We start from the raw sequence: 26,032 nt of genomic DNA, 5'->3' as shown, positions 1-26,032 counted from the left end.
CTACTCTACCCTCGGCTTCATTGGCCAGTCTGGCTTCCAGCCCCTCCCCCTTCCTAGGGAAGAGGTCGCCGAGGAGACCTGCGCCCTGGTTGCCAAGACAACCGGTGCGTTGGGCCTGGCTTTTGGCGAGCTTTTGAATAGCCAGACTCTCAGGTTGATGGCCGAGCCGCAAAGTTTTTACCCCCCGCAGTGTCGACTCCTAGTTTTAGGCCACGTTCAAAATGCAGCTGATGGTTCCTACTCTTCCAACTTCAGGAACAGAACTTGATGTCCCTGGAGAGTGCGGGGAAAAGTGAAAAATGCATAATTCTTTGCTCTTCCCCTACGAATCGAATTATCCTCTCCTTCCTTCCCCTCCCTGTCTCCCAGTCGTGTTTTCATATTCTCACCGGGCGAATTTGGGCTTTGAAACGGTGAGGAGTAGGGGAGAAGAAAAGAGGAAGGCTGTGCCAGTTCCCTGCAGCTAAGAAATGGCCGATCAACGAAAACAGTTCGGTGAGTTTTCCCACAATTGTAAAATGATCTTCAAAGATGTGGTGGCAGCATTTCCTCGATCCCATATACAACCTCGGAAAACTCCAGTTCTCGTATATTTTTTAAAAGTATGTAAGTTTTGGTCTTCCCCTTCCCTATGAAACCACCTCAGAATAAGCCTAAAGTTTTAAAATTCACGTTAAATGTTGAATATAATCAATTAAAAAAAAAAAAAAACCTTCAGTTTTCCCATTAGGACTACAGAGTACAACTTGACAAAGGTGTATCATAGCAGCAGTCCCCCTCCTGCAAGAGTAAATATTTAGTTTCAACAATTTACAGGGGAGTCTTGATCAATTCATGAATAAATGGTATTTCGTTGAGTTTCAAAAATTTGGATTTATTCTCAGAAATATAAGGTAACTTGGTCCACTCTGAAGAAGGGGGATTTGGGGTCACTTTAATCTTGGACCTCTGGGGTTTGAAACCTAGGTGAAACTGAACTGCATGTCTGGCTCCAAAATGGAGATATCTGAGGCTTGTCTGGCTTCCCCAGGAGAGTTAAAGCTGCAATCCTAGGCTCCCTTAGCCCCCGAGGCTGCAGTACATGTCTGATGAATGAGAGAATTAATAGTAATGATTTACCTTTGGCGAGCACTTGAGTTTTCATTATCTCATTTACTACATGAATAACTGTGATGGATGTCTTCCATCAAATATACCTTGAAGTATGCATCAAGTATGCATTGAATGTGGTTACTCACAGTCCTTTAAACACAATGGAAAATACGCAGCACAATTTTAAGATAAGGTCCCTGTCCTTAAGGAGCTAAGCATAGTTTAAGAAAGAAAAGGGAACTCTCTTGAAACAGCAATTATAGCTAGACTATGCAGTCAATTTGGAGTACAGTAGCAGATAAGAGAAAGCCTGTGGTTTGTAATGGACTGGATTAGTCAAATTACGGAGGTGGGGGGATTTAAATTGGGCTTTCAAAGGGTGGGTAGTAGGATCAATGAAGCATAGATAAGGAAAGGCAGTTGAGGGAAACAACATAAAACCATTCAACAGAGCCGGATTTCAAACAAAAAGAGCAGCAGCAAGAATAAGAGTAGCAAAAGTAAATAAATAACCGAGATGGCCAATCTAGTTGGACTGGAGACAGAAGCAAATGAGTGGAACTCATCCCCCCATTTTCTGAAACAGGGATTTTTTATATTCTGGTTCATGTGTCATCAAGTGGGGTAAAGAGAGAGAGGCAGGATTGGGAGAACAAAAATCTTCCGGAATATCTGCTGCTGCCACTGATAGAGAGTTCACAGATTTATTGGAAAGAAGAGCAGTATCCATAATACCTAGAAAAGTTTGTGATTTCTTGGCACAAGAAAAGTATAGAGTATAGTGTTGTAAATGTTGACAAAAGTAGACAAACCACAATGTTGTGAGCAATTTTTTTTCCATCAAGACCATTTCAGATGGTTGCCCTCAAGGCTCTCCCCTAGTAATCCCTCTGTTTTGTGTGAACTAAAAGTCTGGTTTAAAAATAAATGGTTGTGATAACAAAACCTGATAAAGTATACACAAAATGGAATTATAATTATAATCTAAATTAAAATATTAATAACTAGAACCCAGCACTATATTACAAATGAAATGTCAAAATTAAGAGTAATTATTCTAGATATATAGGGATGGCTCAATAATAAAAAAATATTTTCATAGAGTTGACTGTATTTATGTTGAAGGAGAAAAATTCTATGAGTGTCTTAACTAATGCTGAAAGGGATTTTGTAAAATCCAGCATATTCCTGATGAAAGCTTTTAAAGAATTTGGAATAAATGTTTTTAAAATATATACTTTATACCAAAGCCAGCAACTTGCTTTACAGCAAAACACTATAATTATTCCCATTGAAGTCTGAAGCAAGGCAAGAATGTCCACCATCTAATAGAGGAAATGATAACCAATGCAAATAGATAAGAAATAAATATAAGAAATTAGATACAGAAAATAAGTCAGGATTCTCATTTGTTTGCAGATGATATGAAAACCCAGAAGGATCAACTGATAAACTTTTAGAAGCAATAAAAGATAAGATAACCAGTTATAAAATTAATATACAAAAATCAGGAGTTTTCCCATGTATGAACTATACCCAGTTGGAAAATATAATATACAAAGAATCCTATTTATAAATAGCCCCCCAAAATTAAATAGCTAAAAGTAAATACTAAAAGAAATGTATAAAACTTACTTAAAAATGATAAACTTATGAGACTAAAAAATGTTTGAATAAAAGAGAGCCGTACTTTAAAATCAAATACCAAGATTCGAACATTGTATAATTGTATCTTTTAAAAGTAATCTATATATCCAATACAATTCTAATCAAATGCCTAGTAGAATACTTTTGGGATCTGACAAAATAATTTTAAAATTAAGGAAGTATAATCTTAATTCAAAAATAAACAAGAAGTTTCTGAAAAAGAAAATAAATGAGGAGGTAGAACACTATCAGATAGTAAAATCAATTATAAATGTCAATGATTAGCAGCACAATAGACCCCAGAACAAGGTATGATAAGGAGGGGGGAAGGGGATGTGTATCATTCAATAAATAGTTTTGGGAAACAAGCTATTTCTCGTTTATCTTTGTAGACATACACATACCTATCCCCTTTCAAAGAAATTTTAGGATACATACTTATTCGAATAACACTTTTTTTAACTTCATATAATTTTTCTGGGATTATTTATTATCACATCCTCTAGAGGGGCTTAGTTCTTTTGAATGGCTGCATAGTATTCTGTTGCTTAGATGTAGAATGATTTATTTAACACCTCCATTTTTAACAGCATACAGGTTGTTCTCAAACTTTTGCTATCCTTAACAAGTTGAAATACATTTCTTTGTACTTGGTCCTGGTTCTATGTGGAGTACAATTGTGGGCTTAACTTCTGGAAGTATGACTGCTGGATTAAAGAATAGGCACATTTTACTTTATGATAGACGAAACCAAGCTGCCCTCCAAAGAAGTGGCACAAGTTAGTCATGTAACAAAGATGGAAAGTTTGATAAGACACTGCATTTCCTCACACCCTTACCAATACATCATTAGTAAACTTTTTTGATCTTGCCAATCTGAGGTACAAAATAGTATCTCATTATAGGTATAATTTTCATTTCTCTGTATCTTTTTGTATGCTTAAAAGCTGTTTTCTTTCCTGTTACCAAAAATATTCTCCCATGTTTTCCTCTAGAACTTTTGTGGTTTTGTAATTCATGTTTTATTCTTGGATCCATATGGAATTTATTTTGATGATAGCAGTAGCTATCATCAGCTAAGAATTCAGCTTTTCCCCGCTGAAATGAAATGTTCTCTGTATCTTATACAAATTCCTGTATATTTTGGGATTTACTTCAAAACTCTGTTCTGTTCAGTTACATTCAGATTTCAATGTAGAATATGAAATCATGAAATACTAGAAGGATGCATGGGTGAATTCATTGAAAACTTTGAGTAGATGTGGTCTTTCTACACTTGATAAAACCAAAAAATATAAAGAAAAAAATTCATAAATTTTACTACATAAAATATAAAGCTTCTGTAGAATAATAAAAAACAAACAAACAAAACCCCTTAGAGTTAACTAGAAAAAAAAAAAAAACCTTTGGGGTAGAATTTATAATTGATATTGACAAAGAGTTAATAGCCTCAGTATTAAAAAGTAATTTACAAATCAATAAGGAAAATAAAAATGATGTGGGCCTAAGGATAATGGGCAAAAGACATGAATAGGAAATTTACAAATAAAGAAATACAGAAAAGCATTGAACATTTGAAAATAAAACAACTGTATTTAAAAGATTAAAATTAAAACAATTATGAGGCATCATTTGTTAACTGTCAGAATGGAAAAATATTTCTTTAAAGAAAAAATACCCAGTATTGGCAAAAATATGTAAAATAGATAACTTTCACATATTTTTGGTAGGATTTTAGGTAGGTCTATTCCATTTAAGAGAACAATTGCAATGTCTTTCACAAGTTACAATGTTCATATCCTTTAACTTTTTTCATTTTGGAAATTTAAATTACAGAAATAATTTACATACATGGATGGGCAGAGATATGATTAAGATATTCAGTGTAGTGTTGTTTGTAGTCATAAAGTGGGAGACAAAAAAACTGTCCATAGTAGCAGAATGATTAAATAAACAATGACCCATTCATATATATAATCTAGGGACAAAATCAAATTGTCATACAGTGTGATGTGATGTCTGTCCAAAAAAAAAGTATATATATATATAATACATATGGAAATATAGATACTGTTAAAAATTGTTTTCTGAGGATTAGAATTATAGGAAACATTGCATTTCTGAAATGTTTTAATTTAAAATCTTTACAACAAGCATGTGTCACTTTTGTTATAAAAGAGCAACAATTGAATGTACACTTTGTATGGCTGCATGGTATGTGAATATATCTCAATACAATTGAAAAAAAAAAAGAGCAACAAAGATAGCTACTATTACTAATAAATTAGATAGCTGGCTATAACACGAATTTATTTGGGCTTCAAGGGACCCATGGCCTCAGGATGTTCATTACTTAGGGACCATCCTTGTGACACACTGTAAGTCAAGAATGTTTTATGTGAGACTCATAGACCACTCCGTAATGACCCCCCTGAGACTGTATTACAAATATGTGTGCTTGTGCACTTTTCTAGGGAAAGCATCCATACATTTTGGCAAATTCACAAAAGGATCTGTCTGTATCTCTCCAAAATGTTAAGATTGAGTGCTTTAAATAACAATGATTTAAAAGCTCCACATTTTACCTCAAAAATTGAAATGAATTCTGGGCTAATCTACATCTGCAAACATCAATGTTTTCCCAGCTGGTTTCTTGTATTCATCTCAATGTGAAATATTTATATTCTGGCTTGTACCAACTATGTCAGCATTTTCCCCCTTTAAAGCCAGAAACATATTATCCTTTCTTGCTTGCAGAGTAAAGACTGTGATGGGAACTTTGCCCAGGTGAGGAAGCAAGATAAGTAATCCACCAAAACATGAGCAGGTAATTGGAAGACAAACTCTGACAGTGCTTAAGGAAGACTTTGTGATGCAGTACTAACACTTCGAAGTTGAACCAAGAATTAGGTAGGGAAAAAATGCACTGATGGAAACCAGATAGGGCTACAATTACCCTTAGGTCCTCTGAATAAACAGTGTATTTTCTTTTGATAGTAGCTGGACCCTCTTTAAAATTTGAGAATTCCCCTAGGATGTAAAGTTACATGACAGCAATGACACAGATAGCTCAGCAGGTTGGGAGGCAGCCTGGTAGTTCAGTACAATGAAAAGAGCATTGCATTTGCACTCAGAAGCCCTAAGAACAAATCTTGACAAGCCGCCTAACTCCTTTGAACCTCATTTTCCTCATTTATGGAATAGAGAAAGTAACAGTAGCTAACATGTTCCACACATAGCAGTGAGTAATATTCTTTACACATTCAGCAGTATCAAATGAAATACACATGTGAAAACTGTAAACTTTCATACACTACAACAAAATCAAATAACAACAAAACAGGACTATTTTAGACTTGCTGAAAATAATCTCTTTCACTCTAAAGAGAAACTTTGGAAATTTTAGCCCCATGAAAGATTTAAGTCAGAAAAATTTAATTTTGGTACTCCAGTAACTTCCATCTTTCCTTGCCAAGCAACTTTAGATACTTGGCTCTTTTCCAGTTTCCCCTTCCTGGCCCCAAACTGACCAGGGCTAATTAGTTACCCTGACTAGAGCTGGCTACATGTTAGGCTGAACTTACTTGTACTTGATTTACCAGGTACTTCAAGGCCCTATCTGAACCAAAACATTTACCTCACCTAAATGCCTCTGCTGAAAAGTCTCAATTTTAGTCAGTAAAGAGTTAAACTGCAAAGGTGTTAGATTTGGAAGGTCTTAGTTAAAATTCACTTTGCCTTCCAGCTTTCTCTCTAAGCACATTAGCTTGGATTGGTTTATCAGATTAAGTAGTTGTCACTTTAAACCCTGAGGGGGAGAGATACTATAGGGATAAATTTTAATTACTGAAGGGGAAAGAGTAAGGAGGGAAACCCAGTTTCAGTGATGAGAGAGAGTGAGAGGAATTTGGGGGGGGGTGTGTGAGGTGGGTGGGAATGGTCTGTAGTATGAGGATAGGAAGAGGGTGACCCTCAGGGCTGATGATACCAAGGGAGGGGATCAGGGAAATATATATTGTAGTAAAGGGGTGTGGTACTGAAGTCAAACTGCCTAATGCACAATTTTTACTAGGGCTAGTCCTGTCTCTGACTCATTTCTACTACTTGTCTTGGCAAGTTATGTAACCACCTATTCAGTTTGTTTGAAGGGAGTATGGCAAATCGCATAACCCTCCTGCTTTTTGAAACTTAGCCATGTTAGAACATACACAGAGTAATTTAATATGAATATGCTCTCATCTAAACCTGACCCACCGGGACTTGCCCTGGGGTTCATGGCTGCTAATCTTGTTTCTTTCTTTCTTTTTTTTTTATTTAATGTGTTCCCAGAAATGGAGATCAAGATAGAAGTTAAGCTTTCTAGTTTAAGTTCTGTTTTAAAGAGGTAATTTTACACTGTTTGGTGGGAGTGAGCTGCTGTGCAAGAAAGTTGATTTTTAAAGGCTTTGTTAGGTAGGGGTAGAGTGTTTAATAAAACAAAGAATCACTTTATAAAAACTTTTCAAAAGTTGATCTTATATTTTGCCCTAAAATGTAGAGGATAAAATCTAGGAGAAAAATGTTCTTAACTACTGAAACTGGTTATCCACTTAGGGCCAAATGCAGACTTACAATGAACCTGTCACATTTTACAACCACAAGAAGAGATGGAATTTGTCTTAGAGAGTTGAAGCTGATAAAGTGAATAGTTCTTCAGCTAATCTAAAAAGTTTGTCAAAATGAAGAACTATAAAAATGATACATAGTATCTTAAACATTTTCTTTTTACTGAAACCCTATCATTATACAGTCATTAGCCAATCTTTTGATGCCACCCAATGCCTTTTTGACTATGGATCTGCTGTTGAGAGTTCCAGCTTATCTTTTTTACATAAACTATTCCTGATATCCAAAATCTACAATTTTCTGTTTTGGTTTTTGTTAAAGGAAACATACTTGAGGTCATTTGTGAAACACTATGAGTCTAGAATACTTCTGTATTTATGTAATATATTCCAGTTGTCTTACCATGACAATTTGTGACAGTAATGCCTTTCCAAAGCATTAAACTCAATTTTTATTTTTTTTAATTTATTTTCTTTTTAATTTTTTTTCAACTTACTTTTAAATGGAAACATATCTTTTTGCACTTATATTTAATAAAGTATACAAAAAATTTAAATTATCTAATTACATTAACAATGACTGACATTAAGAGGCTGGGAAACTATCACAATCAATTCTTAATAAGCTTCATAACAGTAGGAGTTTTGTCTATTTTATTCATATAGCAGGCACTCAGACAATGTATTAGTCAGGGCTCTGCAGAGAAACAAAACCAACAGGATATGTGTATATATATAATAAACCTCTTAATATATAAGTACATATACAGACATATGTATATATACATGTATATATTAAGAGGTTTATTATAAGAAATTGGCTCACACAATTGTGGGGACTGGCAAGTCCAAATTTCATTGAGCAGCCCAAGACTGGAATTCCAGTAAGGATGAAGTTGAAGTCTTTAGTCTGAGTCTGTAGGGTAGGTCAGAAAGGAGTGGAGGGACTAGTGTTGAGGTAGAATGCCTTCTGATTCTTGCGACCCTCAGTTCTCAAATTTTTTTTTAAGACCTCCATCTGATTGGATGAGGCCCACCCACATTGCTGAGGGCAATTGCTTTTCCATAAGTCAGTTGGTTGTAAATGCTAATCCTTCTATGAAATACCTCCACAGTAACAACTAGTGGTATTTGACAAAACAGTTTAACCAAGTTGACATATAAAATTAACCATCTTAGGCACCATCAAGAGAATGAATGAATGAATGGTCTTGATAGTTACAACTCAACTGGGGAGATACATAGGTATATTATGAAATAGCCCCTTAGTAAATATCAGAGGTCACAGGCATTGGTCCGTGGGTTTTATAGGGTAATAGAGATCATTAATCTAGTGGTTTGATTAAGTGGTGGTCATTTAATAGAACTTCCATTTCATTTTGAAAAATCTCCATATATAGCACAATATCTTATACCCAAGTGTTCAGTAAACATTATTCTTAGTTGGTTCTTAGTTGATCTCCTTGGTCCTATTACTCTACAGAGGAATAAATAGAGAGAGAGCTGGAGGAAATGAAGTTTGAAGGGGGAGAAGGGAAGGGGCAGGAAGGGGAAAGTGATATTAATATTGCACACGTAGTCTTGCAGAGTGGAGGGGAAAAGAGACTGTTCTACCTTTCTAACAAAACAATGCTAAACTATACCATTAATATGAATTCAGAAAAAGAAACAACTCTATAACCTTTGATCAGAGAATATACTCCAGTGACTCAGCTTCCAATGAAAATTCTCTTACTTCATTATTGTTTGAACGATCTTCCTTTCTCTTGTCCAGTTCTCTTAATGCTTCATAGGGAAGTTTTCTCAATACCTCCAGTGGCAATTTGAACTGGATGAAGGTTTAAGTGTCTGTTAGCCAAAAATAACTCTCCTTAAAACAGGCCTCACCAGCTTAGGCTATGGACTGAATTCCAATTATATTAATAATGCAAATTTACCCCCTTCTGCTTGCATAGGACCTCCAGAGTCCTGAAAATTTCTCATCTACCCCCAATACTTACAGGATTCTCCAGGTGATGTCTCACATGTGCTCTGGGAATGTTAGTCTTTATTCTTTCACTCCAACTCTCCTGAAAGTCTAATGCTTGAACATCACTTGTAGAGAGCTTGTCACTCCACTGTGGCTGATATCCTCCATGAGAAAATCAATGATGGTGTCAAGAGGATTGTGATCTCAGGGTTCCCAACACTCCACACTGAGGAGCCAGAGCTGGGCCACCTCTGTGCCAAATGTTATCAAGTGGTTCTTGAAGCAATACTGCTTGTGTTCAATCTATCACAAAGTCTCTGATGAAATTAACTATTTCTGGAGATAAAGGAAGATTGTCACCATGCCGTGCCATTCCCTTCACTCTCATCACCCTACACACACATTCTCTCTCTCCCTCTCTCTCTCTCTCTCTACCTCTCTCTCTCACACACACACACACTCTCTCTCTCCCTCTCATACCCTTTCCTTGTCTTTCAGCCAAAAATAGAAGCTCTTCTACATGTAAACTACATACCAGATGGATGCTTTGAGGGATCACCAGCACCCCTTTTCATAAAATTAGAATAATTTGGGGGAGTGGGAACTTTGGGTACCATTCTCCTTAATTAAGATAAGAGAGATACATTATGGTTAAAGCATTTTCACCTACTTTGAGCATCTGACCATGTTTGTCTCAGTAGACCATGAACTCTGAAGGCAAGTGCATCAGAAAGGTTGTTAGTTATAAGTAACAATATCTGATGAGCAGTGGCTTAAACAGAAAGGGTTATTTTCTCATATAAGAAACTAGGTGTGATAGGCAACTTTCTGATGATATGGTAGCAGGATCACTGCGATTCTCTTGGCCTTTCTCTAACAATCATAAGAGGGCTGCTGCAACTCCAGATATTGGGTCCTCTTTCAGTACTGGAGAAAAGATAGAGAAGTGTGGGGCCAGCCTTGGTTGTTCCTTTTTTTATAGAAAATTAGAAGTTTTCCCCCAAAAGACTCCATATAGTATTCTTTCTCCTACGTATTATTGACCAGAATTGTGTCATCTGGCCACTCCTAGCTGCAAGGAGAATGGGAAAGCAAGTATTTAGCTTTTCTAGCCTCTGGTGAAGGCAGGCAAGGGAAATGGGGATTGGAAATTGATATTACTTTATTTAGGCAATCATTGGTGTCTGCAACTTTAGTGTCCTTATGATGGGTGTACTACAATTAGAGTTAACATTCAGTGGATGGTGAGGCTGGTGTAATAAGATTATTTGGAAGTAGTCACAATAATTCTTTCCATGAATCTTTAAGTAATTAATAATCAAGCAAGAACTTTATGAGTTTTTTCAAGTTAACAATTTTTAAATGTGAATTGTATTACTGTTTAATAATATGGTGATATTTCTGTAAAATAATGTATTGCTTTTCTCTATGTATTACCTCAGTAATTATATTGTAACATGGTCAAATATAACCACAATAATAAGCTCAAAATAAAAACATAAATTATCAACTGAAGTGCAAAAATTAGATAAAAGATGAAATGCATAAAGCATGTAGATAATCTTTTGTTTCTTGGCTCTTATACAAACTTTCTTATCAAATTTTTAGTCTTTCAGGGTCTATCAGTATTAGTTCCCAGTTTCTGTTTTGATGGTCCTCATGGTCAGGTCATTGCCTCTTCCTTCCTTCATCGTGTTGTATAAGAGAGTTTTTTTTTAGATGACACAGATGATTATTTCAGTCTTGCTCTAGTTATAGCTTAAGCCAAATAAAATGTAATAAATCTAAGGCACAGAGGCCTGATTTTGAGGGGAAAACAAAGAGCCAAGACAATTAATCTGATATAGTCCTGAATGAGGTTAAGTTTGTATAGTTTTGGTAAAAACAAAGTTCTAGGTTTCTATTTGTTTTGTAGTTTTCTGTGTACAAGTCCTTTATATCCTTGGTTAGATTTATTCCTAGATATTTGATTATTTTTGTTGCTGTTGTAAATGGATTTTTAAAAATTTCTTCTTTCCATTATTCTCTACTAGCATGTAGAAACACTACTGAGTTGTTTTTTTTTTTTAAATTCAGTTTTATTGAAATACATTCACACACCATACAGTCATCCATGGTATACAATCAACTGTCCACAGTATGATCACATAGTTATGCATTCATCACCACAATCTATCTCTGAACATTTTCCTTACTTCAGAAAGAACCAGAACAAGAATAAAAAATAAAAGTGAAAAAAGAACACCCAAACCATCCCCCCCATCCCACCACAACACTACTGAGTTTTGCACATTGATCTTGTACCCTGCCACTTTGCTAAATTCACTTGTTAGTTCTAGTAACTTTCTTGTGGCCTTTTCAGGATTTTCTACATATAATATCATGTCATCTGCAAATAAGGAAAGTTTTACTTCATTTCCAATCTAGATCCACTGAAGTATCCTCTCTCTGTCAGTCTAACTAAAAGTTTGTCAATTTTATTGATCTTGACAAAGAACCAACTTTTGGTCTTGGTTCTCTCTATTCTTTATTTCATTTATCTCTGCTCTAATTTTAGTTAGTTTCTTCCTTCTGCTTAATTTGGGTTTAGTTTGCATTTCTTTTCTAGGTCCTCCAGTTTTGTTTTGTCTTTTTTTAAATACATTTTTATTGTGAAAATTAACATAAATACATAATGTGATAACTTTCAAAGTTCCATTTGACAAGTAATTAGAGAGCAAATTTCAAAGAATGTTATGGGTTACAGTTCCACAGTTTCAGTTATTTCCTTATTGTGAAACATAAGATATATACAGAAAGGTGATAACTTTCAAAAGTACAATTTAACGAGTAGCTATAAATTTCAAAGAATGTTATGGGTTCCAGTTCTACCATTTCAGTTATTTCCTTCTAGCTATTCTAATATCCTAGCATCTAAAAAAAATTTTATATAAAGATTCAGTATTCGTAATCCTTTGTTAAATCCTATCTTTTCTGTTGCTACCCCTTCCTCTCATTTAATCACTTTCTCAATCTTCCGGGGTATCTAGACAGTGACCACGTTAACTTGTTTGTATTGAAAAGGGGTGTCAATGTTATGAGGAAGGGGGGCTGCATCTGGTTGTTGTTCTTAAAGAGGCTGTTGCCTCTGGGTTTTAGGACTTGTCTGGCATAGGAACACTAAGGTTAATTTAAGTTTCTGAGGGAGAAACTTAGTGTGTGAAACTTTTATAGAATCTCAAATAGGAATCTAGGTATTTCAGGACCATGTTGGTTAAGACTTGGCATACTGTGGCCATTTGGGGTATCTAGCTGGAGCTTACATATGTGTGTTCTACAGTTTTGATGGTAGGTCTCTGATTTAAGATTTTTTTTCTTTTTTAATTAAGCATTTAGGGCTTTGAATTTCCCTCTTTGCACTGCCTTTGGTGCATTCCATAAGTTTTGGTATGCTGTGTTTTCTTTCGCCTCAAGATATTTCCTAATTTCCCTTGTGATTTCTTCTTTGACCTATTGGTTGTTTGAATACATTCTTTAATTTCCACATATTTGTGAATTTTCCATTCCTTCTTCTGTTATTGATTTCTAGATTCATTACATTGTGGTCAGTGAAGTAAAAATGTATAATTTCAATATTGTTTAATTTATTGAGACTTTTTTTGTGACCTAGCATATGGTATAACCTTGAAAATGATCCATGTGTACTAGAGAAGAATGTATTCTGCTGTCCTAGGATGACGTGTTTTATATATGTCTGTTAGGTCTAGGCGGTTTAGAGTTTCACTGAACCTTCTACTTCCTTACTGATCTTCCTTACTGAATGAATGTTCTCTTCATTACTGAAAGTGTGGTTGGTATTAAAGTCTGCTAGTATTGATGCATTTCTCCATATCTGTAAACATTTGCTTCATTTATTTTGGGGTTCTGCTGCTAACTACATATGTATTTATAATGGTTATGTGTTCTTCTTGGATTGACCCCTTCGTCAGTATATAATGACATTCACAATCACATGGTTACACAGTATAAGCTATATAGTTATACAGTTATCTTCAAGAATAAAGGCTACTGGGTTGCAATTCAACAGTTTCAGGTATTTCCTTCTAGCTATTCCAATACACTAAAAACTAAAAAAGGATATTGATATAATGCGTAACCTTCAGAATGACCTCTCAACTCTATTTGAGATCTTTCAGCAACTGAAACTTTGTTTCCTTTCTCTTCCCACTTTTGGTCCAAGAAGGCTTTCTCAATCCCATGATGCCATGGCCAAGCTCATCCCTGCGAGTCATATCCCACATTGCCAGGGAGACCTACACCCCTGGGAGTCATGTCCCACAGAAGTACATTGATTTTACCTGCAGAGTTGGCTTAGAGAGAGAGGCCACATCTGAGCAACAAAAGAGTTCTCTGGAGGTGACTCTTAGGCACAATTTTAAGTAGGCTTAGCTTCTTGTTTGTAAAACAAACTTCATAAGGGCAAGCCCAAAGATCAAGGGCTCAGCCTTCTAAATTGGTGGCCCCCAATGCTTGTGAGAATACCATTAATCCCCCAGGCCCTCAAGGGGGCTTTGCAAATACATTTTTATTCGCTGCCCAAATTACTCTGGGATGTATCAGGGCTTCACACTAACCTGTACAAACCAACCAGATTTCACTCCCTATTCAGCGTTCCATGTAATTATGTTGTTAGAATGCAATAACCATACAAGTTAAATTATGTAGTGCACTGCAAAAAAAATATAGATTTTGCACCCAATAAACATCTCTTCCTGTAGTCTCACACAGAAGCTGAAGTTTTAAAAACATCATCAATATCATCATTTACCCTTTAGTTTGTTTTACTTTAGTCCTAACCAAGTCCATTTTCATCATATCTCTAATTGAAGTCTACTCTCTTCTTTCAGACTCTTTAACATTTGCTGTATGGGGTAATGCTGACATTCATAGCTACCAGGTTCTGGCTCTGAGTCTCAGGTGTCACACACGTACCCAAAGTTCCAGGGATCAACCAGGTTATACACAAACAGCTCAGCATTTCAGAATTTAGAAATAACCATTGCAACTCAGGAATAGATATAACTGCTGTAAGAGCTTACAATCTAGGAACCTTTATAATAAGCCTTCTGGTAACCAATGCTTTCAGATTCAGTTCTCAGAGTTTGCACATTATAGTTAGTCCATATTAGTGAGGCATTATATTTTTATTTTCATTTCTGGTTTATTTCACTCAACATACTGTCCTCAATGTCTGTTTAACTCACAACTTAACTCTTTCTTGTAGCAGCTCAATATTCCATTGTATGTATAGACCACAGTTCACCATTCCATTCATTATTTGATGTACCCTTAGGCCCCCTCCATCCACTGCAAATCATGAATGCTGACACCATAAACCCCACTGCACAAATGTCCATTGGTGTCCCTCTTTTCAGTTCTTTCAAGTATATACCCAATAACTGAGTTGCAGGATCATGTGGCAACCCCATGTTTAGCTTCCTGTGAAACCACCACTGCCCTCCAGATGGGCTGCACCATTCTACTTCCCCACCAATGGTGATTAGATACATTCCTTTCTCCACATTTTCTCCAGCACTTGTATCCCTCTGTTTATTTTTTAGATGGTTTTATTCGCACACCATTTATTCCATCCTAAGAAAACAATCAATGATTCCCTATATAATCACCTAGTTATGCATTCACTACCACTATATATGTATTAGTTAGGGTTCTCCTTGGAAACAGAATCAATGAGAGATGTCTCTTATTATCAAATTGTAAAAGTGACTCACGCAACTGCGGGAGCGCACGAGTCCAAATTCTGCAGAGCCGTCAACAAGCTGTCAACTCCAAGGAAGACGTCCAATGAACTCCTCGGGAAACGAACCGACAACTTGGACGAACTCCTCAGGAAATGAACCGGCAACTTTGAAGAACTCCTCAGGAAACGAACCGACAACTTTGATGAACTCCTCAGGAAATGAACTGGCAACTTCGACGAGCTCCCCAGGAAAAGCTTCACTGAGCAGCTGAAGAAGAAGTGAAGGTTCTCTAACCGTCCAGCTTATAAGCCTCCAACTGATCACCCGGACCAAATCCAGCCAATTGCATTCTCTCACTGTGGAAGCACACCCCTTGATGAGTCATCAGTCAGCTGCAGTCAATTGACTGATGATCCGACAAACCAACCAGCCTCAAGTAGCCTCACAGGAATCGTCAGGCCAGTGCCCGCTTGACCAGACAGCTAGGCCACCTAGCCAAGTTGACACATGAACCCAACCATCACAATATATAACAGAGGAAGAGGCAAAAAAAAAAAAAAAAAAAAAAAAAAAAAAAAGAAAATAAATAAAGAAAAAAAGAAAGAAAAATGACAACTGAAAACCAACAAAAGAAAAAATAAATAAAATACAGTAAAAGAGTCAGCCAACGACACCAACGCCAAGAATCCTGTACCCTCTCTTCCTTATATTCCCTTCTTACAGACATTTAGCTTTGGTATATTGCCTTTGTTACCATTAATGGGAGCATATTACAGTGTTACTGTTAACTATAGACTCTAGTTTGCATTGATTGTATTTTTTCCCCAATACCACCCTGTTTTTAACGACTTGCAAAGTTGACATTCATTTGTTCTCCCTCATGTAAAAACATTCTTATATTTGTACATTTAAAAATAATTATTGACCTACTAGGTTTCACTAAGTTATACAGTCCCAATCTCAATGTTCTGTCTTTCCTTCTGGTGTCTTACATGCCCCTATTCTTCTTCTTTCAACTGTACTCACAGTCATCTTTGTTCATTGTACTTAAAATGTTGTGCTACCATCACTCAATATTGGGCTCCAAACTTCTCTCTCCTGTCTTTTCCTATCTGCCTGTAGTGCTCCCTTTAGTATTTCCTGTAGAGCAGGTATCTTGTTCACAAACTCTCTCGGTGTCTGTTTGTCTGAAAATATTTTAAACTCTCTATCATTTTTGAAGGACAGTTTTGCCAGATATAGAATTGTTGGTTGGTGGTTTTTCTCTTTCAATATCTTAAATACATCATACCACTGTCTTCTTGCCTCCTTGGTTTCTACTGAGAAAGCCACACAGTCTTATCAAGCTTCCCTTGTATGTGATGGATCACTTTTCTCTTGCTGCTTTCAGAATTCTCTCTGTCTTTGACATTTGATAATCTGATTATTAAGTGTCTTGCAGTCGGTCTCTTCAGATCTGTTTGTGGTACACTGAGCTTCTTGGATCTGTAATTTTTTTGTCTTTCATAAGAGATGGGAAATTTTCAGTGATTCTTTCCTCCATTATTATTTCTGCCCCTTTTCCCTTCTCTTTTCCTTCTAGGACACCCATGACACATATATTCATGTGCTTCATGTTGTCATTCAATTCCCTGAGATGCTGCTCATATTTTCCATTCTTTTCCCTATCTGTTCTTTTGTGTGTAGAATTTCAGATGCCCTGTCATCCAGTTCATTAATCCTCTCTTCTGCCTCTTCAAATCTGCTGTTGTGAGTCTGTATTGTGTTTTTCATCTTTTGTATTATGCCTTTCATTCCCATAAGTTCTGACAATTGTTTTTTGAAACTTTCAGGTTCTTCCTTATGTTCACCCAATGTCTTCTTTATATCTTTCATCTCTTTTGCCATATCTTCACTCAACACATTGACTTGATTTTTGAATTGATTTAGCATATTTGTTTGAAGATCTTTAATTAGTTGTTTCAACTCCTGTATTTCATTTGAAGTGAAAGTTTGTTCCTTTGACTGGGTCATGTCTTCCTTTTTCCTAATGTGACTAATAATTTTTTGTTGTCTAGGCATCTGGTTTCCTTAATTAACCCAATCATATTTTCCCAGACCAGTTGGGCCCAGGTCTCAGTAGGAAGGTGTAATCAGTATCAAGTTTCCCTGAGGATGAGACCCAGAAGGTTGTCAGACATTCCTGTATAGCCTCTAGACTTGGTGCTTTTCCTATCCTGTCCAGCAGGTTGCACTTGTCAGCCCTCAGCTCCCCACTCGTGTAAAGAGTTGCAGTCCCTTTAATTCTCAGTGGACCCTGTCGTGACCAGGTGCTGAGGGTGTCAGTAGCCAAGATTAAGTTGTTTCTGGTTTTCTCCCACCCCCACTCCAGGCCCTGGGGTCTGAATTCTCTGAGGGAGGGCACTCAGTTTAGCTGGGCCTTGCCCCTCTTTTCTTAGGGAACATACCCCTTTAGAGAATTATCTCCTACACTTGAATTCCTCCTTTATCTCTATGACTCTTTTAGCTCCACCCTTGCCTGGGTCAGTGCTGACAATTGAAAATGCCTAAGACTTTCTCTAATGAGCTACTTAGAATAGGAGGAAAAAAAAAGGAAAAAGAAAGAATGCTCCTTTTCAGAGCCAGACCCCATCCCCCCAGTTTTGCCGGCCAACAGGTGTTGGTACCTGTTCTCTGTGACCCTATTTTTTTTCCTTCAGCCCTGCCTCCTCTCTGCCAGGAGAGACCTCAGAGTTCCTTTCCTGCCCACTCTGGGTTTATCTGTGCTTGTAGCTTATATTTAATAGTCCAAATTTGTTAATTAAACTGCAGTTGGAGCTTGGTTGAGTTACTTTCCCTTGTTCCAGGTAACCTGCTTCTTTTTTCTACAGTGAAGTGTTACAGCTCAGCCTGCCATGCCATTGGGGGAGGGGTGCCAGCTCCAAAGTTTGGGGAGCTTTACTTACAGTTCTATGCTGCTATCTCAGCCATTCCACCATTCCAGGCTGGTGTACAATGTGTAGGGTCACAGATGTCCCCCAACAGTTGTTACAGACTATTTACTAGTTGTTCCTGGTTATTTACTAGTTGCTCTAGAGGACTAACTAAATTCCACACTTCTCTATGCCACCATCTTGCCCTGCCTCCCTGAAAATTACTTTTTGAATCAGGGGGAAAGAAACATTTTGATGATGTCTTTTTAAAGCACTTTATTAAGATATTTCTCACAAATTAGGGGAAAGTGTCTTTACCAGTAAGAGAAAAATTCCTGTTTAACAACACAAATGAAAAGCACCAAAGGAGATTTGGCACTACAATTCTGAAAAACTCCAGAGTTCCTGGTTTCCAGTTCTTTTAAACTACATTCCTGTGGCATACTCAAAACTTTCAGAAAGAATACCAAGCACAGTAACTCCTGAAATGATACATCACAGCACTGTAACTACTCCTTTAATCCCTCATATGTTCTTCTAACTCATTTTTGGAACAAAATTTTGCCAGATATAAAATTATTGGTTGGCAATTGTTTTCTCTCAGCACTTTAAGTATTTCATCCTACTGCTTTCTTGCCTCCATGGTTTCTGATGAGAAATTGACACTTAATCTAATTGGGAATCCCTTATATATAGCATACTATTTTTGTCTTGGAGTTTCCAGAGCTCTCTCCTTGTCCTTTGCATTTGACAGTTTGTATAGTATGTTTCTAAGCATATTTCCCTTAATGTTTATCCTATTTGGTGTTCACAGGGATTTGTGGATTTGCATAGTCATGTCTTTTGTTAAGTCTGGAAGTTTTCTGTCATTATATATTTTTTAAATATTCCTTCTGCCCCTTTCTCTCTTTGCCCTCCTTCTGGGATCCCCCATAATGCCTATATTGGGGTGCTTGGTGGTACTCCACAGGTCTCTTAGGCTATGTTTGCTTTTTCTAAGTCTTTTTTCATTTCTATTCCTCGGCTTCATTTCAATTGTCTTGTCTCCTTCATTTCTATTCCTCAGCCTCATTTCAATTGTCTTGTCTTCAAGTTCACTGATTCTTTCTTCTGCCAGCTCCAATCTGCTGTTGAATTTTTTATTTCAGTTGTGGTCTTTGACTCCAGTAGTTTTTTTCTTTTTAAAATATCTTTCTCTTTATTGAGATTCTAATATCATTCATTCATTGTTTTCCTGAAACCCTTTAGTTCTTTCTTTTTATTTTCCTTCATCTCCTTAAAGATAATTTTTTTAAAGTCTTTGTCCAGAATGTCTACAGTTTGATTGTCTTCATTGATTTTTTTTTCTAGATTTTATCTTTTTCCTTTGGATGAGCCATCAGTTCCTGTTTCTTTGTCTTGTAATCTTTTGTTACACAACTTGTATTAGTCAGGGTTCTCTAGGAAAACAGAACCAACAGGAGATACCTGTAAATACGAGATTTTATAAAAGAGTCTCACATGACCATGGAGATGCACAAGTCCAGATTCTGTAGGGCAGGATGCAAGAGTCCAGATTCTGTAGGGCAGGCCATGAGCTGGCAACTCTGATGAATGTCTTTGATGAACTCCCCAGGAGGTCCTGACTGGCTTAAGCAGGAATGAAAGTTCTCTCTTCTCCCTTTAATATCTTCAAATGATTGGATTCTCTCATTGTGGAAGACACTCCCTTAGTTTATCATAGATGTAATCAACCACAGATGCAGTCAATTGACTGATGATTTAATAAACCAGCTTTGTGGTTTATTAACCAGCCACAAAATGTCCTTGCAGTAAAGGTTAGGCCAGTGCTTGCTTGACCAAACACCTAGGCACTATCACCTGGCAAAGTTGACACATGAACCTAACCATCAAAACACTGTACATTTTAATATTTTAAAGTGTTACTTTTGGGATTTAGTTCCTGGGCTGTCTGTTTCTTGAGTTTGAATCCAGAGAGTGATAGGACGGAGATTTCTTTAGTGCCAAGGAGTTAACAATACCAAACAAGCCAATGCAAAAAACACCTTTCACAGTCTTTGCAAATTGGCTTCAGTTTTGCTATTGCTCTCCTATCAAGAAGGTCAGCCCAAGGTTAATGCAAAGTTCAGGGTCCTCCGTGTCTTTCTGAGTCTGTGTCTTGTTATGGGCTTGTGTTTGCTAGTGGTCTTAGGAGTTACCCTGTTTACAGGAATTTGAATGCCTCCTCTACTTCCTAGAAACAGAACTCCTTCCTCTCCTGGGTGCTTTACCTCAGTACTTAAAGCAGGTAAACCTTTGCCCCATGTGGCTCATATCAAATCTTTTTTACAGCATTTTTCTGTCCTTAGCTGCTTTTGCATGGAAGATCAATTCTGTAAGGGGTGTGGGTTTAGCCAGAGAGGAGTTTCCTAGGTCAGTCTTTCTCAGCTGTAAGGAGGCCAGGGACACACAAAGGAAGAACCAGCCAGCTCCACTCTGCTCTGAGGAAGGGTTAAAGGAGGGGCCAGCAAGGGTGCCAAGAGTTTCTGCTATGCCTCTTTGAATCTGTATTTTCTCAATTCAGCACTTGTTCAATAAATGCAGCCCTTTAACTGTTTTCCATAGCTTTGAGGAAGGGTGTGTCTTCAAGACTCCTCTGCCACTTTTGCCCAAAGTGGGTGGAACAATGGCCTCTCTCAGAGCCTGGCCCCCAGCAATCTGAAGTAGCTGATCAAAAGCAGTTATCAGTGATTGGACCACAGACCCTCCATCTCGGAGAACTAAGTCTTCATATCCCACCCAAGCTGCATCAGGAGCTGGGGTTGAGGACCTTACTGCTGTCTGCCATGAGGCTGAGGGATGGGTGACAGTAACCACTGCATGGAGAGAAAATTCAGTGTGAATATTACCTCTTCCTCCCACTCTTCCCTGGATGCTGCACAATGTTCTACTAGACGCTGGAGTTTCGAAATAGTTGACACAAACAGTTCCTTTCCTGTTTAATACTTGTTCTGGTGGAAGGACTGATCCCTGGGGCTTCCTATTCTACCATCCTCTCACAATCCCATCCCTCTTTCCCAGTTTTGAGGAATGAAGTGGATCTTTCCATTTCTTTCTCTAGTCTTTCATTTCAGACAAGGATATATCCATATGTCTTAAGGAATTAAAAAAAGACAAGGTACATTGCTCTCTGTTTGTGTGCTAATTCATTTCCTTATGTTGAATCCATGAAAGTCAAAGTAATTTTTTTTTCATTTGAAATAGAAGAGGGCCAACTAATTTAATATATACCTCAAAGATAATATTAATTTGAATTGGAGTGGAAGGTCAGGCATTCAAGGACCATTGATTATAAGAAGAATGATTTTACTGTGGATAGAGAATAGACTTAGCTCTTAGGCAGAATATCAGAAGGGACACAGAGGAAAGCCACACTCTCCTCTGATTTCACGATTCTAGGCCAAATCACTTTGTTTGGGTTAGCCCTGTGAAGAGAGGTATTTCTGGGTTAATTTACTGTATTGTTGTGATGTGCTGCATTGTTTTCTCTCCCCTACCAGATCTCCATTCTAAGCCTACACAAAGATATATGCTTCCAACTGAGCTGTCCAAGATGCATTGGGCAAGTGGATAGGAAAAATGTGGTGGAAAGAAAGATGGAAAGATTTAATTATTTACAGAATCCCAAACCTGAGCTTCCCATTAAAATCTTGATGAAAAAAATTTGACTTCAGTGTGATTACTTAGACTTGTAACATTTGTTTTTATGATCTTTGATTGTAACAAGAAAATTTGATATGTTTTTCGAAGTGGGAGAAACTAAGGCTTTAATAAAGCATCTGTTTTAGTTTCCTAGCTGCTAATACAACTATTATACAATGGGTTGGCTTAACAACAGAAATTTATTAGGTCACGGTTTTAGAGGCTAGAAGGCTTGCTTCCTCCCTGGATTGGTATCTTCTGGGTGGCTGAAAATCTTTGGTGTTCCTTGGCTTTTCCATCACATGGCAGTGCACTTGGCAATGTCTTTTTTTCTTCTTCGGGTTCCATTTGCTTTCAGCTTCTGGCTGCTTCCCATAGCTTTTCTTTCCATGTCCAATTTCCTTTACTTATAAGGGCTTTAACCATATTGAATTAGGGCACACCTTTACTTATAACTTCAGGGGTCATATTTACAAACGGGTTTATACTTACAGGACCAGGGGTTGGTACATGAACAGGCCTTTTGTTGGGGACAGATTCAATCCCAACAGCATATTATTTCAAATTTAAATAATTACTATTTAGAAGTACAGCAAATAATACAAATGTAAAGAAAATTAAGAGCATTGATTTATTTTTATACAAGGTGCATTTTTAGTTCTCATTGTGGATTTGTCTCCAGACATACTTATTTTTTTTCCTTTTATTTTTTCCTTTATTCATATTCCCCCTCTTATCCTTGCCTTTTTATCTCCTTTCCCGTAATTTTTTTTTTAATTAGAGACATTGTGAGTTTGTGAAACAATCATGCATAAAATACAGGATTTCCATTTACTACCCTGTAATTAAAACCTTGCATTGATGTGGAACATTTGTTAAATTGATGAAAGCACAGTTTTCCACTTGTTCTGCTAACCATAATACATGGTTTAACTTAAGGTTCATTGTCTCTATATTGCAGTTTCATGGATTTTTTTTTTTTAAAGCTTCATTTTATTGAGATATATTCACATACCACGCAGTTATACAAAACAAATCGTACATTCGATTGTTCACAGTACCATTACATAGTTGTGCATTCATCACCTAAATCAATCCCTGACACCTTCATTAGCACACACACAAAAATAACAAGAATAATAATTAAAGTGAAAAAGAGCAATTAAAGTAAAAAAGAACACTGGGTACCTTTGTCTGTCTGTTTGTTTGTTTGTTTCCTTCCGCTATTTTTCTGCTCATCCATCCATAAACTAGACAAAGGGGAGTGTGGTCCTTATGGCTTTCCCTATCCCATTGTCACCCCTCATAAGCTACATTTTTATACAATCGTCTTCAAGATTCATGGGTTCTGGGTTGTAGTTTGATAGTTTCAGGTGTCTACTGCCAGCTACCCCAATTCATTAGAACCTAAAAAGGGTTGTCTATATTGTGCAGAAGAGTGCCCACCAGAGTGACCTCTCAGCTCGTTTTGGAATCTCTCTGCCATTGAAGCTTATTTCATTTCCTTTCATTTCCCCCTTTTGGTCAAGAAGATGTTCTCCATCCCACGATGCCGGGTCTACATTCCTCGCCGGGAGTCATATTCCACGTTGCCAGGGAGATTCACTCCCCTGGGTGTCTGATCCCATGGAGCGGGGAGGGCAGTGATTTCACCTTTCAATAAAAAAATTTTTATTTTTATTTTTGTTCTATGCCGTATACAACCTAACATTTTCCCTTTTAACCACATTCAGGTGTGTATTTCTGTGCTATTAATTATGTTCACAATTTTGTTAGTTATGTTCACAACATCCATTACCAAACATTTCCATCAATCCAAACATGAACTCTCTACATTTTGAGCCATCACTCTCTGTTCCCTATCCTCACGCCATCCCCTGGTAACGTATATTCTATATTCAGACTCTGTGAGTTGGCTTATTCTAATTGTTTCATATCAATGAGATCATACAATATTTGTCCTTTGTTGTCTGGCTTATTTCACTCAACATGATGTCTTCAAGGTTCTTTCATGTTTTTGCATGCATCAGAACTTCATTCCTTTTTATGACTCAATAATATTCCATGGTATATGTATACTATATTGTGTTTATCCATTCCTCAATTGATGGACACCTGGGTTGCTTCCATCTTTTGGCAATTGTAAATAATGCTGCTATGAACATCAGTGTGAAAATATCTCTTCAAGTCCCTGCTTTCAAAATTCTTTTGGTTATATACCTAGAAGTGGGATTGCTGGGTCATAATGGTAATTCTATACTTAACTTTCTGAGGAACAGCCAAACTGTCTTCTACAGCAGCTGTGCTATTTTACTTTCCCACCAGCAGTGAGTAAGTGTTCCTGTTTCTCTGCATCCTCTCCAACACTTGTAATTTTCTGTTTTTTTTTTTTTAAGTAACCATTCTAGAGGATGTGAAATGGTAGGTCATGTTTTTGTTTTCTTAATAAATTATATAATTCAGAAGGAAGTTATAGTAATCAAGAATATAATTGCATGGTAGTGTTTCAGTTTGCTAAAGTTGCTGGAATGCAATATACCAGAAATGGGTTGGCTTTTACCATGGGGATTTATTAACTTACAATTTACAGTTCTTAGGCCATGAAAATGTCCAAATTAAGGACAAATGCAGCTACTTTGGCTAAACTAATTCAAGTGTGCCCATTTTAAAAATTGCTTAAATAAACCTATTTACTCTATAATTTTCATATGTCTTCTTCTACATGTGAAAAGGTACCTGAAATATAGACTATAAAATGAAGTAAGTTTTTCAGTTTTTAAGAATGATTTTACTTTGGGATTTTGTAATAAAACATTAATTTCAACATTAAATAGCATTGGGAGGGAGAAGTTAATATATATGTATACTAACTGAATTATAAATCACTGCTCTTCTTTAATTCTGCCATCTCTTGACTCATATATCTCTGTTCTACTATCTAGAAACATATTGGTAGACAGCTTCAATTATTTAATCAAAGAATGAATATTTTATGTAATTAAGTACATATCAAAACCAAGTTAGAAGGTTGATTAAGGTTTGCTAATGAATGAGATTTCCATAAACAGTTTTTTAAATTTGCTCTTGTAGCAATGAAAGAAAATTAAAGGTGTACGGAAATGTATGTAAGCCATATTGACAGTTGTGCTGAAATCAGATATTTTTTGCAATTTAGGGGGTTGAAGAGTAAGTAAACCTGGAAACAAATAAAATGCTGAAATGGGGTAAAGGGAAAATTAATGTACAGAGATTATGCCTTGAGCCAAGAGAGCCATGGCTCATTAGAATGATCTTTTATTATAGACATTTTTATGAGGAGCAACATTCTTCCCAATGAAAGGTCAAAAATCTCATTGATTAAAAAATTTAAAACAGAACTGAATTTTGAAGTCAACAGAGCTTTTCCTGCTTTCATTAATATCATCTGATAGTTAAACCAAAAAATCCAGCACCATTTGGTGGGCTATGTTCCTCATGGGGCCTTGGAGTTATTTCAAGGGGCCTGTGCCTCCATATACATACTATCAGCTCTCTGGACTGAATAACTAAGACATCTCATAATTACATGCACTATTCTATATCCAATGCATAAGATTCTATTTTTTTATTATTAAAATTTTTTTTATTAAAAAAGTTGTGGGTTATAGAACAATCATGCATAAAATATAGGATTCCCATACCCCACCCCGTCACCAACACCTTGCATTGGTATGGAACATTTATTACAATTGTTGATAGCATTTTTTTTATAATTGTACTATTTTTTAAACAGTAGTTACATTTGTTACAATTGATGAGAGATTATTAAAATAGTACATTCGGAGAGAACCTAAGATGGTGGCTAGGAGAGACAGGGCAAAAAAACACCTCCATGAAAAATACTAGATAAAAGCCAGAGAGTGACCCAGAACACCAGTTCCAGTGATGCACCAGCTAGGCAAGGTCTGCTAAATCCACAGGGACCATGCACTTGGTGAAACCAGGAGTCTGCATTCTGAAATGAGTGAGTGAACCTGTTGAATGTCCAGCAGCCATGCTGCAGTATGGGGAAACCATGGGTTGGCATTTGGAGGTGGACTAGTTCTTTTAAAAAAAAAAAACAAAAGCAGCTGTAGATTTGGCAGCAAGAACCACACAGTGAAGCGCAGCGGGAACAGGCTGTGCAAATGCCTCATTATCTGGCATGGAAGATAGCCTTTCATGGACCCACTGCTAATTGCCTCAGAGTGAGGAGGGCAGAGGTGAGCCAAAAGGAGAAAAAAAACCACACCCCTTGCAGCCATCTTCCCAGGGGGCTGAGAACATTCCTGCCTGGCACCAGAGCCACAGACCAGAGATGCACCAAGGGACCCAGTGTGACAGGAAATGTTTTCCACAAAACCACAC

The 26,032-nt window shown here is 36.9% G+C and overlaps 1 protein-coding gene across 4 annotated transcripts in view; it reads left to right on the top strand.

Moving 5' to 3' along the window:
- Window positions 1-117: 117 nt before the first annotated feature.
- The window catches only part of MAPK10 (mitogen-activated protein kinase 10), a 719,417-nt gene continuing 693,502 nt past the window's right edge, over window positions 118-26,032 (top strand). For 2 of the 4 annotated variants that reach the window (XM_037830188.1, XM_037830184.1), the window contains exon 1: window positions 118-495. The gene's annotated coding sequence lies outside the window, so the exon portion shown is untranslated. Of the gene's footprint in view, window positions 496-584; window positions 603-5,496; window positions 5,567-26,032 lie in introns of those variants that run through there. The other 2 variants (XM_037830182.1, XM_037830186.1) reach the window with 2 other exon arrangements.

This window comes from Choloepus didactylus, chromosome 3, assembly GCF_015220235.1.
Source record: "Choloepus didactylus isolate mChoDid1 chromosome 3, mChoDid1.pri, whole genome shotgun sequence".
In the NCBI taxonomy this organism is placed as follows: domain Eukaryota; kingdom Metazoa; phylum Chordata; class Mammalia; order Pilosa; family Megalonychidae; genus Choloepus; species Choloepus didactylus.
Note: the sequence above shows the minus strand (reverse complement) of the source record. Positions and strands in the feature narration are given on the sequence as shown.